The sequence below is a fragment of the Microtus oregoni genome, unplaced genomic scaffold, assembly GCF_018167655.1.
Source record: "Microtus oregoni isolate MIOR12 unplaced genomic scaffold, Mior012 000002F_ref0000024, whole genome shotgun sequence".
NCBI classification, from domain to species: domain Eukaryota; kingdom Metazoa; phylum Chordata; class Mammalia; order Rodentia; family Cricetidae; genus Microtus; species Microtus oregoni.
This window is the reverse complement of record NW_024543061.1, coordinates 49,786,129-49,796,057: the sequence shown is the minus strand read 5'-3', so window position 1 is coordinate 49,796,057 and position 9,929 is coordinate 49,786,129.

Sequence of the window (9,929 nt, the reverse complement as noted above, 5' to 3'; positions counted from 1 at the left end):
CACAGTTTCTGTGTGTGGACTTTGAGGAAACACTTCCCAGATGACTTCACCGCAGTGACTCTTGTCTCTTCTTAATCACCATTAATAGCGTAGCTCCAGCTAACCAGCATCAGTTGCCATAGTAATGCAAAGGTTTCATTTCAATGGTGCTGGCCTCTCATTAATCATGGCTGACTCCACAGTCCTAGCTAATCAGAATGAAAGAATCTTAATTCAAACTAGCAAATATGCAATGGCCCCAATCGTCTTAAAATGACTTTCAGACTTCTCTCTGGGACTTTACAACCCAGGCCTCCATCAGCTGCATTTCTCTCAACACTTTTTGCTTTCAAATTCCCACAGAACAGCTCACCAAGCTTGGAACACTCAATGGCTATTCTTGCCCAAAGTTCCAAAGTCCTTCCACAATCCTCTCAAAATCATGGTCAGGTCTGTCACAGAAATATCCTACTATTCTGGTGCCAATTTTTCTCTTAGTTAGGGTTACTATTGTTGTGATGAAACACCATGATCAAATCAACATGGAAAGGAAATGGTTTATTTAGTTTTATGCTCCATATCCCTATTCATCATCAAAGTCAGGACAGGAACTCAAACAGGGCAGGAACCTGGAGACAGTAGCTGATGCAGAGGTCATGGAGAGGTGCTGCTTACTGGCTTGCTCCTCATGACTTTCTTAGCTGGCTTTCTTATAGAACCCAGAACTACCAGGCCAGGGATGGTACCACCCACAATAACCTGGGCACTCCCCCATAAATTACTAATTAAGAAATTGCCCTAATGGCTTGCCTATAACCCAATCTTATGAAGATATATACCTAATTGAGGTCCCCTCCTCTCAGAAGACTTTATCTTTTGTCAAGTTGACATAAAACTAAGGTTAAAAGAAATCATAACAGTGGGAAGCAAGTTCAAGAGGATTGGAATCTATATAAAAAGTGATAACAATTTTAGACTAATGAAATTCCTAGTCTGCTCAAACTCCTAAACAAAGAACCAAAGTGTTTAGACATCAGACAATTAATTACTCAAAGTCCTTGGAGTCCAAGATCTAGATGCTAGCAGAACAAGTGTCTTGGAGATGCTATGACTTGGGCTCTGGATTGCTTTGCTTTCACAATAAGCTTACCTAGCCTTTCCAGACACATGCATGGAGAAGTTGGGCTTCGGATATCTCTTCTAGAACTAATCCTACTAGATCAGAAGCTGTCCTGTGATCTCATCTCACCTGATCTACATCTCAAAGATCCTTCTTTGGAATAACCATAGTGGAAGTTGGTTTCAATATGTGAATTAAAGAGACCACAGCAATCATCCTAAGAACATTGGTAATTAAGAATCTGCAGAAGCTATTGGGAAAGAAGGTGTTGTGAAAATACATAAATATCTAAAAGTTCTTACAACAAATCAAAGTATCATCCCACCAAAGTTCACCCTTAGGAACCAATGGGTTTTATTAGGCTTACTTACAGAGCATGAGTAAGGGGTACTGGCAAGGGTACAAGTGACCCTCTGGCAAGCAAACTAGGAGTCCTGCATGGGGGAAGCTCCCGCATGGCTGTATAGATAAATCCCCCTATTCAGTTAATCTTCTCTAGTGTATATACTCTAGCTCCTCCCAAGATCACTGGCCACAGGCAATTTGGGTAGAATTGCAAACAAGTGACTAGGAGGAATGGTAGAAAACCTAAGTGAGTGACTAACAGATTTCCTCAACCCTTCCATGTATGATAGAATGTGAACAGTCAATAGACTCTGTCTTTATGGATTCTCAAAAGCAGGCACAGCTGATCTCACAAAGATGACAGTTGTTTGCCCAGAGGGATGCATTCTACAGTCCAAAGAGGAAGATGTCCTAGTTTCCAAAAGTCAGTCATCCCACGGAAAGCTACAAGCAAACATCCTGGAGGTATTTCCATCCTACGATAGAGTTTCATGTCATCACAAGGTGGAGAAGGGACAAATGTGTAAGACTGTAGCGGCCGCATTATACAGACCTGAAATCCTACATTGTCTGGCAATCAGATTTCTTAGTGACCTACAAGGCACAGTTTGTACCTGCCACACAGAAGGTGGTCGCCTAAGCCTATTGATAGTGAAACAACTTGATACCATCCTAAACAAATGGTCAGGATATATTAATGTTGTTCTGCTCCTTCTATTGTAATTTAGGACGTCGCCTAGGGAAGAGGTGTTTTTGAGTCTACATGACAAAATGGGAATACATAGGCAAGACGTGACCTAAGTCATCCCCCCTACTACCTAGAAAGAAAATGCCAATGAATTTCTCCCTCAGTTTATGTTTTGATATAAAAGCTGTTTGGAAAATAAATGCAGGTAATTTCAGGATGTGAATTCAGGACTTCATAAAGGATCACTAAAACTCCCTCCTGATATTGTCATATGCGTGATGTTTTTATTCCCACACCTCCACTCTGGTATGAGAAATGATTTATGTCCGGACTGGTCCTCGACATAAGACACTACAAAAGGAAGAGGAATGAGGAACAAATAACAAACAAGGTTATTTCATAAAGCCTCCAAGAATCATATTATCTTATATTTACCTAAAATTATATGAAATGCCTATATGTATATATTATCATATACATATTGTGAGATATATTATCACATGTATGTGTGTAATATGTTTATATACAAATATTGTGAGATATATTATCACATGTATGTGTGCAATATGCATATATACAAATATGTGCATCTATGCATATGTATATGTATGTGTATCTGTGTGTGCATTCTATACATGCCTCTTGGGCTGACAATGTTCCCTACAAGAACCATAGGCTAACAAAAACTCCAGTACCAGGCACAAGAAACCTCCTTTCAAATGATTGGTCACAGAAGTCCAAGTAAACCACAAAACAAACGTAGGCTATTGCTGTTGCCTTTGGCTGCCTCTCAGAGATTGAAGATAAGCCTCTGTTTCCCAAGACACTACATACTTAGGACTCAGGACACTGATTGCTCAAACTCGATCTATCCTGAAAGCCTCCTTCCTGTGGTCCAGCTTTCATGGTAGCAGAAAATACTGGCGAGGTGCCTAGAAGAGAAGCAATTAATAGCCCTACCCAACTACAGCAACTATGAACCTTAACAATAATCAGCTTAGCAAAATATCCTTAAAGGTGCAATAAGTGGCACTCATATGTTGCTGGTAGCAGCTGTCTAATTGGACTTAAGGCTCACTCAACAGGAAGAAACCCATGTCTGGTACTAGAAAAACCTACCAACTTCCTGAGGCTGGTGAAGTCATAGACCTGGGGAAAAAATCTACTACAGATACTTTGCTTGACTGGCCTAATTCTTTACTACATTCTAAACCTTATCCTTTTTTTTTTTTTTTTTTTTTTTGATTTTTCGAGACAGGGTTTCTCCGTAGCTTTTGGTTCCAGTCCTGGAACTAGCTCTTGTAGACCAGGCTGGCCTCGAACTCACAGAGATCTGCCTGCCTCTGCCTCCCGAGTGCTGGGATTAAAGGCGTGCGCCACCACCGCCCGGCTCTAAACCTTATCCTTATATCACAGATAAGTGTAGTTACCACTTCTCATCAAAAAAGCTTCTCTTTATAGCAAACTTCTGTGACCAATCATTTGAAAGGAGGTTTCTTGTGCCTGGTACTGGACTTTTTATTGTAGAAAACCACAGTTGGACACAATGCAGAAATCAATGAATCATGGGGAGCCCAGTACCAATGGATACGTCTACATCACAGCTCTTACATCTATGGCTCAAAGAACATCACAGAAGAGGAGATGGAAAGATTGTAAGAGCTAGAATACCCGGATGTCTGCTATGAAACAGTCTCTCCTATAAATGGCTACATAAGCAAGACCAGAACAATGGCAATATCAATAGACATGCAAACATGGAAGGGGGAACATTTCACAGGGCCCACTCATAGCTGAAGAAGTAAAGGCAACTAATGACCACAGAGAGAGAAAGAATTAGCCTCTCCTTGAGATGAGCCTCCTGACTGGCTATCTAATACAAAGTGGTCATGCATAAAGCCATATATATGGCTTTGTGTGTGTGTGTATGTGTGTGTGTGTGTATATATATATATACATATACATTGAAACAGACTAAGAAGATAATATTTATATATTTGTGCATACATATGAATACATATACATGTTACAATAGTGGTCAAAGAAAAAGATAACTAACACCTTTGGGGTCCAGACCCAAGGCACTCTTCAAGGTTCACAATTGGATGCTACAGCAAGGATAAAGGACTTTTTTCCTCTGACTATCTGAGGGCAAATGAATAAACTCTCACTCTGTATATTTTCACATCCGTTTTCTTTATTGTTCTGCTTCTATCCCAATTCTCCTAGCTTCTTCTTCTCTTAGCTTAAAAAAAAAAATCTCTTTCCCCCAAGAGTCTTAAAGCAATAAAGAAAATACAAGAGTTACCTCTCATTGGTCAAAAACACATTCCTAGAGCAGGCAAAAAGGAGCTGAGCCACTTACCATGGCAACACAAGGGTCCAAGGTCACAGGACTAAGACCTAAGACTGTGACCAGAGGGTGGAAGGTACAGTGCTCAGTGAGATAAGCTTTGAGACATAGGTCTTTTGTTAACAAACCGGCAAGCAAAGAATTGGCATGCTTTTCCTCCGGTGCATTGTGTAGTAACCTTGATTGGACATCTGCAACTCTGACCTTGTGCATAGCTGTAAGGTTTTAAACTTACAATCTATTTACAAAAATCCTATAGCCTATGTGGATTGACACTTTTAAAAGAAATCCTACACTAGCTCAGGATTGAGAAATAGATGGTTATTTATTTAGTGGTAGACTCACACATCAGAATCCCCTGTTTGAATGGAGATCAGAAAACAAATCCTGCAACTGGAACAGAGAGGCCGAAAAGAGACTGCATGCTCTACATCAGCATATATAGTATAAGAGGCCACGCCCCAGTGGGCGGGAAACCACTAGCTACATGACTTCCTACAGCAAGTCTAGTCTGAATTTGCTCTGAGGTAAAAGTAAGCTAATTGTGTGAAGGTAGTCTGAGCAAAAGAACAAAACAGACCTTTAAGTGTCCAGGGGTCCTTATGGTACAATTAGATCCAGTTATGAAGCACGTCCCAGTATATATTCTATATATTAAAACTAGGTATCTAAACCAAAAGGCATCTTCCTGGCCATCCACAGATGTATGTGCCCCTAAGATTGAGATGCAGTCATGAGATTACATAACACATCCCATGAGATTACACATTACATCGCAGGTATTGGGGAGACACCAAGCTGCTTTAGAAAAGTGAACAACAGCTTCCAGAGTCAATGGGCCTGCAGGCCTTGCCTGGGCAGGGTTAACCTCCATCAGATAATCCCTCTTCAGGTTGTTGTCACTTGTTGTAACTCTCGGGCCTTGACAAAGAGAGACTATCAATTTGAGAGTGGATAGGCATGAAAGAGTTGGAGGGAGGAGGTCTGGGAGGGGCTAGAAGGAGGAAAGAGATATGGGGAAGGGATTTAAATCCATTTTAATGATGAATGTATACAAAATTAAAAAGAAAACTTATAAGATACACAGTGAGAAATGAGAAAGCAGAGATGGTTTCATAAGAATGTAAAACTTCAGGAACCTCTTAGTTGAAGAGAAGAGGAAGAAAACAAGGTTTATTTATAAACTCGCTGGTTTGCAGATGTAGTACTCATCCTGAGATGTGCGGGAGTTATCTCAGAAGCTGATGGTGCAGCTGTGAAAACGGCAGGCAAGACTCCATCCTCAGGATACCTTGGTTCCAGGGAAGAAAGAAATAATAAACAGAAGTGTGCAAGCCAAGCCTGATGACACAGAGTCATATATAGCTCTTATATAGTATCTATAATCTTACTGCTCAGGAGGCTGAGGCAAAGTCAGAGGGTGCTCAACACCAAACTTGACTGCAAAACAGAATTAGAGGCCAGGCCTAGATGAGGTTATGGGGACTTAACTCAAAATAAAAAAGTAAAAGAGGCTCGGTGGTTAAAAAAAAAAAATGCTTGGGCAGCTGAGGATAGGGACCCTGAAATGACCCTATCCTATAGCCATATGGATGAATATCTTGCATATCACCATAGAACCTTCATCTGGTGATGGATGGAGATAGAGACAGAGACCCACACTGGAGCATCAGACTGAGCTCCCAAGAATGAAGAGCAGAAGGAGGGAGAACATGAGCAAGGAAGTCAGGACCACGAGGAGTGCACCCACCCACTGAGACAGTGGAGCTGATCTATTGGGAGCTCACCAAGGCCAGCTGGACTGTGACTGAAAAAGCATGGGATAAAACCGGACTCTTTGAACATGGCGAACAATGAGGGCTGATGAGAAGTCAAAGACAATGGCACTGGGTTTTGATCCTACTTCATGTTCTGGCTTTGTGGGAGCCTAGCCAGTATGGATGTTCACCTTCCTAGACCTGGATGGAGGGGGGAGGACCTTGGACTTTCTACAGGGCAGGGAACCCTGACTGCTCTTTGGACTGGAGAGGGAGGGGGAGAGGAGTGGGGAGAGGAGGAGAAGAGTGGGAGGAGGGGGAGGGAAATGGGAGGCTGGAAGGAGGCAGGATTTTTTTTCTTTCAATAAAAAATAAATAAATTATAAAAAAAAATATGCTTGCCTGACATATACAAGGCCCCAGGTTCAATCCTCGGGACCCACTTACATAATTTGTAATCTCTCCTGGACATTGTGAAGGAAAAGGCAGAATAAGAACCTTATTAACAGGGAAATAATTACTTTGAAGGTCTCGAAACTGAGGCAACCTTCAGGCAGAGACATGAAAAAAGTCAGATAGCAAACCATGTGACCAAAGAGGGAGAAGCTCCAAATGGAAGGGAGATCACCTGCAGGGTCCTACGGCTGGGCCAATGGGAGCATGTTAGAAGAACAGTACAGAAGGCAGAATTCTAAGAGAAGTCTCCTAATCTCCAGGTCCTGATTGTTAATTCCGTGAGTACATAAACCAACTAAAAATTTTATCTGTAGTCAAGATTACTAACGAACTGTACATGGTAGAACACACAGCAATCCAAGTGCTCAGAAAGCTAAAAACAAGGGATTGATGGTTTGAGGCTAACCTGTACCACATAGCAAGAGTCTATCTTAAAAAAGTAGGGGGGGGGGGCTTAATAAGAGTCCCAAGATGGGCCTAGCCTAATGATGTGGACCCTGTAAAAACAACAGAAGTCAGAGGAAAATACAACACACCCTTGTTAACTTGAAGATGGTGGATGCTAAGGAATCTGGCAGGTCTCTAGGAGCTGAGAGAAGCTCTCAAGTGATAGCCTGCACTGAAACTCATTCCTCCAACTGAAGGGAACTGAATTCTGAAAATGACCTGCATAAATTCAAGACTCGGGTTTCCCCAGAACATCCAGATATGACACCCAGCCCGGATGCCAGCTGAATTTCAGCCCTGGCAGACTCTAACCAGAGAACACAGTTCATCTGCCTGTGCTTCCAACCTGCAAAACAGTAAGATACTAATAAATGGGTAACACTGTGAAATACTAGACTTATAGTTATTTATTAAGCAGCATCAAAAACCCAATGGAAATAGCATGAAGGTCAATACAGCAGGAATAGGATAAGCATGAGGCTGCTGAGGTGACAGACAGCAGAGACTGTACCGGACCACAATGCTGCTTTCACACTAAGGCCATTGGGCTTTTCCTTAATGAGGTTCAAGGTTACAAGAACAACAAAATGTGGCCTTTGTTTTCCATCACACACACACACACACACACACACACACACACACACACACACACCCCAGACTGAGCACTGCTGGATGTACTGATAAACAAAACAACTCCATCAATGGAGCGCCTGATGGCCTCCAGAAACAAGGCGAGGTGCTCTAAGGTAAATTATTCAGAGGCAGCCTGCTAAACAAATGGAGACGGGCCGAAGTTGAGAGATGACGCACACCATACACAGCATGAGAGGAAAATGCGAGCATCTCTGAAAGAAAAGCAGATCCATCAAGAGGGGTCCCATTAGACAGGGCGAGGTGCAACCCACATTTCCCATGTCTTTCCACTCCCACAGTCAACACAAAAAGCACCTCCAGCCAACGCAAGCATCCATGCTCTACAGATCCAGCCTCTGGCATATGTGATGCTGACCCCACAGCATCCTGGCGATTGGCTCACGAATAATTAAACCTGATGATTACTCCAGGCTGATAATTTGACGGCTATAGGGATGGTGGGGGGTGGGGACTTCTGTTGGCGGTTGAGCGCTTCGTCAGAAACTGCCTCCTGGGGTAGTTGGCTGGGAGAGACTGGGAAGTCGACTAAGAAGCCCCATGGTGGGAAAAATTAAGCTGTACACCCATGTGATAATAACAGCAATAGAAAGAGAGGCAGAGCCTCCACCCACACACAGAGTCAGAAATACCTCAGGTATAATTAAACCCGATTCCAGAATTTAGCACCTTTTTGTAATAAGAATCTTTGCTTGCAGTCCTTAGCATTCTGTTGCCTTGGCAAAAACTCTATCTCTTGACATTTCAGAGGTTTATGTCCCATTTTCAAAGAACAGCCATGGTGAAGATGCCTTGGGAAGATGCATCTGATTCCACTGATGCCTTTACTACCAAACCCTCCTCCATGAGGTTAACCTTCTTACCATGGCAAACCTGAGTGGGACATGTCATGCTAACCCAGGAGAACACAATCAGGACATCATGTTAGTGGTGGTGCTTGGACAAAGAGCCCCTGGCACATCTGCTTCTTATCCCTGGATGTCAGAACTCTTGACCGAACTTCTTAGACTTGGAGTGTGGAGACTTTTATGCTTGTTCAATCCCTCTGTTCTAATACCCGGCTCCAATCCTCGTTTCTTCCATTTCCATTCTTGCCAGGATTAGCTTTGGAGCCTGTCCTGGAACTAGCACTTGTAGACCAAGCTGGCCTCGAACTCACAGAGATCCTCCTGCCTCTGCCTCTTGAGTGCTAGGATTAAAGGTGAGCACCACTACTGCCCAGCTATTTCTCTCCCTTGTATTCCCTCCCACCCCTGTCTTTCTCCCCTGAAACCACAAGCAAAGCCCAATCCTATGATCTGAAAACAGAAATCATGGCTTGAACTCAAAGAGTAACTGCAATAAATCACACATGAAAGCCTGGGCAAGGTGCTTGACACACACTGCATCTTGGACAAATCCCAGCCATTTCTAACAGGAAAGCTGATGCATGGGTAGCAAAAGAAAAATCCTACATCTCAAAGAGGGTGTTCAGGTATGATAGGAGACTTGAGTATGGGAATAGAATTAGAATGCAAAACATCTAAACATTGGATGTCCCCCCACCATTACCTGAGCCTCAGTTCAGGCCTGTAATTATATGATGTAGAATCTGGTACTTGAGAGTTTGCTTAAAGCTATACCCAATTAAGGATGCTCTACTTGAAAGCTCTGGTAATGAGAAACCCACCTTAATACGGCTTTAGCCTTCTGCCACACTGGTTAAAATGATGATTCTCTCAATAAATGTATACTGCATGTATATGATGTGCCTGGCACTAGGTACAATACAGGAAGCAAGAGAAGGGTCCTGGAATCATCCAATTAGGGATGTGATGTGGGAAGACAGATGGCAAACATGTGTATCATATAAACTTAAAATTATAACAAAATGATCAAACGCTTAATGGGAAGGCGTCTTTTCACACATGAGGTGATCAAGGCAGTCCTCCTTAAGAAACTGCCATTCGAGCTGAAATCTGGGAACAGAGAATGGATGTGAGGCGGGATGCGAGGGTGTGGTCCAGGGAGAGGACCAGTCTCCATCGGCACTGAGCTGCCCACTCTCTGCCAGTGATTCACCTCTTATTTCATCCTATCCCACAGCTTCCCAAGGAAGGCATAGTCTTTCTAGGAGAGAACTGAGGCTCGGAG